Here is a 10,399-nt window from a genome sequence, read left to right on the forward strand (position 1 = left end):
TTTTAACCAAGGAAAAAGTTAGGACACCTCCACATTTATTCCCACTTAAAATGGCTCAACTCACACACAGGTGTATTACAGAAGGCGCACATGATTAGAAGATAGTTACTCAGCATTTTGAATGAGGCTTGTCCCATTTAAACCTCAGACATTTAGTTTGGTGTGCTCCTGACTGTTGAAGTGAGAGTGAGCACCATGGTGAGAGCAAAAGAGCTGTCTGTGGCCTTCAGAAAGAAAATTGTAGCAGCTTATGAGTCTGGTAAGGGATTTTAAAAGATCCCAAAAGATTTTGAAATCAGCCATTCCACTGTCCGGAAAATAGTCAACAAGTGGAGGGCTTTCAAAACAACTGCCAACATGCCCAGGTCTAGTTGTCCAAGCAAATTCATCTCGAGAGCAGGACCGCAAGATGCTAAAAGAAGTCTCCAAACACCCTAACATGTCATCATGGGACCTACAGCAGGCTCTGGCTACTGTTGATGTGAAAGTGCATGCCTCTACAATCAGAAAGAGACTGCACAAGTGTAACTTGCATGGGAGGTGTGCAAGCAGGAAACCTCTGCTCTCTAAGAGAAACATCAAGGCCAGACTGAAGTTTGCCAAAGAGAATGTAGACAAAGACCAGGACTTCTAGAATAATGTTCTTTGGACAGATGAGTCCAAATTTGAATTATTTGGACACCAGAACAGAGGGTATGTTTGACGTAAACCAAATACAGCATTCCAGGAAAAGAACCTCATACCAACTGTGAAGCATGGAGGTGGAAGTGTCATGGGTTGGGGCTGCTTTGCTGCAGCAGGACCTGGACAGCTTACAATCATAGAATCCATCACAAATTCTACTGTGTATCAGAGGGTGCTTGAGGATCATGTGAGACCATCTGTAAGAAAAGTAAAGCTGAAGTAGACCTGGACCCTGCAACACGACAATGACCCAAAACATACCAGTAAATCCACCAAGGACTGGCTGAAAACTAAGAAATGAAGAGTCCTGGAATGGCCGAGTTAAAGCCCAGATCTTAATCCCATTGAGATGCTGTGGGGTGACTTGAAACGGGCTGTACATGCAAGAAACCCTTCAAACATCTTACAGCTGAAAGAATTCTGTATTGAGGAGTGGGGCAAACTTTCTTCAGACCGATGCATCTCACTGCAGTTATTTCAGCCAAAGGGGGTAACACTAGCTATTAAAGGGTAGGGTGTCCTAATTTTTCCTCAGTTAGAATATGCATGTTTGTAGAATTACATATACAGAAGATCTTTAAAATACTGAGATTAAATATCTATATATCCAAAAATGTTACAAAAATACACAGGCTTTCATAGGGTGTCCTAACTTTTTCACATGACTGTAAATGGGAAAAAAATAAAGGTCCTAGATGCAAGAAAAAAGAATGGATATATCCAAGTAGATGTCCAAAATGAGGATACCAGGTCAAAATAAAAACATAAGGTAAAGAAATAAAAACCAACGTGACAAATGAAGAATGGATGTCTCCACTGAAACTACTATGGTTGTAACAAATCTTCAGAGAAGAGGGAAAGGGCAGTGAGAACAAAAACTAAAATGTAGAAAGACAAAGATGGAGAAAAAGTGGCACCCCATGCAGAAAAACAAAAGGTAGGAGATCAGAAAATATAAAAGGGCCATGACCCGAGGCTATAGCAAAGAAATGACATCAATGAGTATGACAAGAAAAATGGGAGAACAATGCCAAATGGTGAGAGAAGGATGCACACTAAGTAAAATAACTAGTACATTATGATATACAGGTAAAAAGATAGAATATCACATATGTAAAAGGGCATTATAATCCTTACTTTCTAAGCTATTAAGTGGTATTGTGAGACATTAAAAGTACTACATTGAGTGGTCACCTAGGGCAATCGTTGGCTCACTTGATCAATGAATGAAATGAATTAATGGTCATTATTTCTGAGCTATCAGGTAATAATGCCCAACAGAATTTATGGATTGCATTTTGTGATTAATTAATTAATCATCAGCTAGGATAGTCATTTTATTTGAAAACTATGGTTTAAAAGGTATTTGTGCACCCTTATTTTCAAAGGAATTTTTAGGTATTGATCAGTGATACTTAATGTAATTTAAGATATTTTTCATTTTCTTCTGTTGTACTTAGTTTAAGGAGAATATGCACTGACAAGAGCTCTTTCATTTATTACAGTTTTCATCAATTCTTGTCAGTCTCACACACATTCAACATCACTTGTACTACTGTTTTGTGGTTATAATCTGTTAAAGAATGAACCATACTATCAGAGAACCTAAAATTTCATTTTCTAAAAAGAGAAGTTAAAGAAACATTTCAAAACAAGAACATTCAATTTACAAGTCAAGAAACTTCCTTAAAGTTAATATTAAGTCACCAGTTTTGAAACAGAAAAATAAACCATACTCTACTTTTGTTGCAGGATTGAAAAGGTATCCATGAAGTGCAGTTGTAATATTGCCCCCACTAGTTTACTTATAATAATTTTTGCACAGGGTTTTCGAAGTGTACAATATTTTAATACATTATTAACCCTGTATTTGTTCTCATGAACTTTGAGCAACAGTTAAAAGCATTTTATTCCTTTAATGTTTATTTTTGTTTTGTTTTTGTATTCAAGATGGGTTTAGAATAATTAAATGGTCTATATCTTTTCTTAATAATTTACTTATATTAGTTGTATAATATCTATTCAATCTAATGTATCTTTCTCAATGTCTCATCTTTTGATAAACTGTGTTATATTTCTGCACATTTTTCAAAAAAAGTTTCACTAAACTTCTTTAAACCATTCTATATCACAACTCTATGAACTTATGCATAAAAAAGCTCCACTCTTATTCAGTTTAAGCTTCAAAATTAGAGCAGAAGGACACTGGTAGAAGTGTTTAACATATCTTGTTGCAGTGGGCAACAGATGAAGCAATGCATGAGCATACAATGTTGCCTACATAATTATACCTTACATTACTTTCATCTAAACACATCTGATTGAGCCTTTTTTATGAAAAATAAATAAACAGAACCATAAAATTTTTGACAGCCATTACTACTAGTAAGATTATATTTAAAAATATCATTCAACTATATCTCTATATCTTAACCCTCATGAGTACACCTTTGAAAGTTATGTTATGGAACACCTGGGGTCTGACTGGATGCCAGTACAAGACTGCCATTGTTATTAAAGTTCTGGACCAAAATTTCAAAACCAATGACATTATACAACTTTTATTTGGGTTTTAGCATTCAATGTGAACAACATTAAAATATATGTATTCTAAAAGAAATACATTGACAAATTACAATGTTCCCAAGTATACAAATCAGTATTATTAAACCATTCGTAATACAAAGTGTGTAAAAAACAACAACAACAAAGTTTTATGATACTTGCACATTAAAATCATTATCCACCAATATATAAGATAACCACAATACTTCAAAATTGAACTAAAAGAGAACTGAAATTATATGTTGTAGCAACTTGAAGGATCCTAATGAAACTGCCCGAGATTAACTATGTATGTTGTGTTTTTGTATTTTAAGTAAAACCTTCTCTTATTTTAATTACATACCTTGTGTTTTTTTCATATTTTATCTCACATAGTCTCATTAGGATCCCACATGTTGCTACCTTCAAGATATTTTAATCAGTGCATTTTATTACACCTATACTTTTCCTCAAAAGTTCTTCTGAATGTTTTTATACTGCAGTTAACTTTTCCTCATACAGTAATCAATTTTTTTACATTACACAGGAAGTTTAACTAAAGATTAATTTGAGCATCACTTATTTTGTTTTAAGTAATTAAAGTTCACTGTAAACAAAGTATCTTTAATTACCAAAACAAATTACAAAAACAGTGATGTATCACTAATTATTGCTTTTCTAACTACTGTAAACTTTTGAAACAAATTATTTGAAATTTTTAAAACAATAAAATCCACCTTAAGATTTTTAATAGAAATTAAAGAGAAACAAATGATATTCATTAGTATATAAATGATTATAAATTCAACTTCAGAATATAGAAAATATGAACAATAAGGCTCACTTCTAGAGATTAGGTCAAATAAAAATATCAATATTATGGCACACTAGAGCATATTAAGGTTACATTCATCTGTAAAGTGCATTTTCTGTTTCCCAACCCTTTTCAGCACAAGACATCCTTACTTTTAACAAAAGTAATTCTTTATTAAAACTCAGTCCATAACATTACTCTATTACAAAGTGAACTACAAAGTCACTACATCACACAATGATGCACATTCTTGTGCCTACATTAATTTATATAAATGATACACATCATTCATTTTCCTCATTGACTTTCACAAAATTCTGCAGCAAATCTGTTTGTGACTGAATTTTCAAATCATTTGGGAAGAATTATTTTAGAATATGTGAACCTCTAATAAAGAACTTAAAAATACACAAATTAGCAAAATATTGAATTAAAAGAGAAAAACAAGCAACTCTTGATGAAATACATTTTATTTATATCAAATGTTATGAAACTGTGTACAGAACAAATAATTTTAAGCTTGAAGCTGTAGTTATTTGATTTTCTTCTACATTATGTTACAGAACGATTCAAAAACACTAAATGAACATAAAATCTTGCACATAATTGCTTAAAAGAAAACTTGATGGTCATCCAAGAATGTGAGATTTGAGGCTTTATTTATTTATCTGCTCCAAGACATAAGGTGCTGCACATTAAAAAAGAAAAAGAAATACATGAAATTCTAAAACATTCATGGCTAAAACCAGTACTTTAATAATACAAGAAATGGTTAAGACTCAGAAGATCACTTAATTTCTCCATGTAACTATACCATGCAATACATAATGAAAGATGGAATTGTACAAATAAAATTTATAGATACACACACAAAATCATTGTTTTTGCTTTTTTATCATCACTAATAGATTATATGAATTTTAAAATAAATTTACAAGAAGATAATTTTAAGTTAGTGCTATACGAAATGTAGTGATACACATGCAATGTGCTGCAAGTGAAGAGGTAATTTCATTTATAAAATACAGAGTTCTACTTTCGCAAGTTTAAGCGAGTTTGGCATGGTGCAATCTAGTTACATCATTATAATTGTTTTTTGTCTTTTTTAAAGAAAATAAAGTTTTAATAGAATTTTTAAAAAACTATTCTGCACACAGCATCTTATAAGTGTGTGCTAAAAATTGACATTTAACCCAAACTGAAAATTGTATTTCCAATATTTACCTCTGCTGATACTAGAGCTGTTCGTCAACAGGGGCTTTGCCTATCCAAACATTGGTATTACATGCTCAAGTCTTTTATATCCCACTTAAATGCCCTTGGTGATATGTAATTTGCAAATTTTTACACCCTCATCAATGCACCCTCTATCTTAGCATTGTATATAAGTACCTCACTCAGGAAATGTAACCATATTTTTAAGACATATCAATTCTTAGTGGGGGAGGCTGCACAGAAAAAGCATCAGCTGTGGTAAGTGTTATTGGGAATACATTTTTGGTTTAGGAAAAGTTAACTTCCATAACATACCATCTGCTAACACTATAGCTAGAATCCCATATTGAGGAGGTAGAGGAGTCAGTGCAGGAATGATACAGAAGATGTGTGCATGGAACAAGGGTGTATCAAGGTAAAAGTGGTACACAAGCGAGAGCCACACTACATCCAGAACAGGTATACTTTTTTCCATAAACCTAGTTCCTGTATCAAGGGAAGAACAGAGCAGCCCCACCCAGACTGTTGAGGTTCCATGACTCAGGACTGGAATTAAGTGGTCTTTGTCCCTATATCTTAAGTTGGTGGCTAAGGCTGTCAAACCAAAATGTTATAGATATACTTTTGATTAGGTCCTAACCTATAGCCATAGTGATGCATTCAAAATCACCAGCATCACAACAGGAAAGCAAGCAACAATGAAGTGACATCCGAACAACAAACCACAAACATCCAGGGAACTGAGCAGGAGGGTCCCCAACTTTGCCCTCTTCTGTAAAAGTGGAGAAAGACATTAAAAATCTCTGGAGGAAAAACCTTAGTCAACCACCCCAGTGACTAGAAACTGGATGTGATAAGGACTCCCTAACTCCACTAGTAAAATCGGAGGGTAATGTGTTAAAAATTCCTGTGGGAAAGTGATTTAGAAACAGTGCAACAGGTGAACCAGATTCCTTGAATTTTAAAAATAAAACTGACTCCAATTTATTCAATCTGATGATCAGTAGGGATAGGTAGAATCCCCTTTACCTTTACTCATGATAGTCCATGAGTGGTGGTCCATGATACTACGGTAATACCATCTGATGAGTGTCTATATGGTCTTATAGAACATCCCCATTTCTGCAGAATCTACTGCAACCAGTGGCAAGAATAATAAAATTAGTTGCTAGTGTGGAATTGGATTGATAAAAGCACACCTGTCTTGGCAACACTTGCCACAGAGTGGGATTCAATGAAAACAAGATATAAGAAATCCTGGAAGATAGAGACAAGATAGTGACAAAAGTACCCCTCCTTCTTATAATCCCACAAATATTAAGATGGCTGAGGTAGTAGAAAATTTTTAGTTCTCATAAAGAATGTGAAAGAAAAGCATCAAGAGAAAACAAAATACCAACCTGTAAATATACAAATTGGATATTTATGATCCCACCTCTAAGAAAATGGTGAAAAATCAAGGGAAGTTATACTCCAATTTATGAGATCAGTATGTCAGCAGCCAAACAAAATATACATCCACCATGAGGAGGAAAACAAACACAAGCAAACAAAACAAGTTTACAGAGTCTATCTATCCTGTCATGAAATATAACACTAAATCTTGCAGCATGAACCAGGGAGATCAGATGAAGGAGAAGTTAAATGATCCTCCCCCTTAACTTTTCCACCAACAAAAAAAGGAAAAGAAAAAAGAGAGTAGATCTAAAGTGGATAAACAAAAGCCCCCAAATCTTGCAAATCTAAATTTTTAATTGAAGAAAAGCAGTTTGAGTTTGATCCAATTCAAGACTAGTGAGAAGCCAACTTAGTAAAGAAAGGTATTAGAAAACAGAATCCAAATTCTCTCCAGGATAAACAAAAATATGGTAACTTCCAAAGCCCTTGGAGAAAACACCTCAAATGAATATATCCGTATCTCAACAGATATAAACTTGAATCACCTAATTTACCACTGAATAATCTGGCTAGCAGATCAGCAAAGTAGCACAATAAATAATTCAAGGAAATAAATTTTTCATATAATAATACTAGTAATAATATACATTTTAAATGCTCAACTAGAATATACTGTGAAACCTGTTACAGTTTCAACAATTAATAATGAAATATATCTAATACAATGTACTCTATAATCTGCAGCAAGACTCATGTGACATGTTAAGTATTTTTTTAATTTACTATCACTCTGGTACTAGACCTCAACTTTTGTCTGCTTCAGCTCAACCTTGTATACTACATTATTTTTGGGTACATTTAAAAGTCTTGTTGAAAGATTTAATGTAAAAGCTTTACCTGAATTGTATGAAAGTATTTTATAATTACAGAATTAATTCAATCTTTATTCTATTTTATAATGGGATTTTTATTTGATTGTAAATCAGAACATCCCCCAGTTCGTAACTTTTAAAATGTTTAAAAATAAGGCAAGAAATATGTTTATCTAATTTCACATTGATAACCAGGTTCAAGATTTAGTGGAAATGTCCTGCACTGCTCCCTAATGTTTGTGTGTTTAAAAACAAGATGTACCATATTAAATTTTGTTTTTAACTTGTGTATTTAGGACTAACCTAATCCTCCCAAGTTGACCAACCCTTAAAGATAGATTATTATGATTACAGCCATAAATACTTTTTAAGAACGAACAACGTTTCGTCTTTCTTCGCTCTTCTACATAAAATATTTTCTCAACCCAAATGAGCCGTTTTTACATGTATATTTTTCCTGAGGAAGCATGATCAAAGTAATAAACTCTCTCTCTCTCTCTCTCAGAGACATACATACAAACAAGACATCACCTCTACCTCTGATACAGCACTTTGCTACACATTTAAATTCTTCTTTTTCAAAAGAAACATTCAAACATACTGTTAAACCGTAAACGTTTGCTTTCCTTATACGTATTAATCTAAAATAATTAACAGTAATAGTCTTACACCTAGCACATTTATAGTACTATAACTTAAGACTAACAACCCCAGTTCTAGTAGTGATAGTCATATTTCTATAACTAATATTAGTAACAGTAACACTTGATCATGGATGTAATTTGTATCAAATTGTCACACTTTTATGTTTCTAAACTTAACTTTACGGCAGTTACCTGCTCGGATGATCGCGACAACGACCACGAAAGTAAGCAAATTGTTCAATACACTTGCTCTTGCTTTTTTCTTTTCTTCAACGGGGTCTGCTCTCTCAGATTTTAAAGGCTGAATTCTAATCATATTGTTAAAATTGCTTAATTTCGTTGTTTATAAATCAAACAATAATGTGCTACTACCTCAACTACTCTCACCCTCCTTAAACCAATTTTAAGTGTAAATTTTTGTAAGCCTTTGTACACTATACAGTAACACGTTTTTCACACTTGCTTGAAATCTGCGAGATACAACAAATCAAAACCGCGATAGAAATCACGTGATTTTGCTTTAAGAAAGAAGGAAAATACTATAAATTTCAAAACATATTTGAGATACAAAGATAAAATAATTACTAAATCGCTATCAGATATACTTTGGAACAATGTAACGTTAATTTTCCTGAAAATAGTGATGAATAAATATAAAATGTGCAGTCAATACCAGTCCTTCGGATCAGAGTATATATTCACTGGGGTTGCCTAATCTAGCGTATTGTTTCTCAGCTTGGTGATTAGTTCACCCATTTGTTCATGAAATTAGAGATGGGGAGATTGAGAATGATGCGGTGAACAAGTATAAATTGTACAACATATTCAAGGGCAAAAACTCGCTAGTTATTATTCTTTATTCCAGTTGTAGTTTGACAAATACAATTATTTTTTGAAGTATTCATTTGATTTTACTTTGTTTGTTTAAGTCATAATAAAGAATTTTGCATTTTAATATAGTCCTTTTTGTCTTTTTTTTTTTTTCGAGGGCCTGGCATGGCCAAGCGCGTAAATCGTGCTACTCGTAATCTGAGGGTCGCGGGTTCGCGCTAAACATGCTCGCCCTCCCAGCCGTAGGGGTGTATAATGTTACGGTCAATCCCACTATTCGTTGGTAAAAGAGTAGCCCAAGAGTTGGCGGTGGGTGGTGATGACTAGCTGCTTTCCCTCTAGTCTTACACTGCTAAATTAGGGACGGCTAGCACAGATAGCCCTCGAGTAGCTTTGTGCGAAATTCCAAAACAAAACAAGTCTTTTTTTCGAACTGGGATGACTACGCTGTTATGAAAAATGTTTAGGGGTAAATGGTATTGAAAAAGTTTGAGAAGTAGTGGTCCTGTGGGCTGTTTACAACCGTTTTTGCCATTCTGTATTATTTCATTAACAACAACAAAACATTCCTAAACATTTCTAAACAAAGGAGACTGAATACGATACACTGTTGGCAAAATCTTTGGTTCGATGCTATGGGTATATCCATCACATTAAACTAAAGTTCTTAGGTACGCTACGTTGTCACAAGGATTTTTGTTTCTCGCTGATGGACGACAATTTCGGTAGTTCACTGTCATTTTCTTGAGTACTGAAAAAAAAAGAAACAACTGCGGAAGTGAGCGTTTTTTAGTCGTTGTCATTTCTTTATAAGAAGTATCAAAGGGGAAATATTTAGTTCAAATGAATTTGTTCTAGATGGTGGAGGTCTTGCATAGCCAAGTGGTTGAGGCACGTGACTCGTAATCTGAAGGTCGCGGGTTCGAATCTCGTCGCACTAAAGATACTCGCACTTTCAACCGTGGGGGAGTTATAACGTGATGGTCAATTCCACTATTCGTGGGTAAAAGAGTAGCCCAAGAATTGGTGATTGGTGGCGATGACTAGGGACGGCTAGTGCAGATAGCTCTTGTGTAGCTTTGTGTGAAAATTCAAAACAAACAAACAAATCGACATTGTAGAAGAAAGTCCTGCATGTATTTAATACCAATGTGAAATATGCACATAAACCGAACACCAACATATGCATATTCAAACTTGATCCTCTGTTTACGAGTTATTTCAGTTAATGCTCCTATCTTCAGAAACTTTCTTTCAATAAATCGACCGAGGAACACTTGTTTTTTCATGAAGTTACGATTTAAACGCCTAAATATTGGAAACTAGTAGGCCTACAAGTTGCTATGAAAAGAAGTTTCAGTTTTTTACACATTCCTCTTAATTTATTTATACTTATT

This window comes from Tachypleus tridentatus, chromosome 2, assembly GCF_004210375.1.
Source record: "Tachypleus tridentatus isolate NWPU-2018 chromosome 2, ASM421037v1, whole genome shotgun sequence".
Classification (NCBI taxonomy): Eukaryota; Metazoa; Arthropoda; class Merostomata; order Xiphosura; family Limulidae; genus Tachypleus; species Tachypleus tridentatus.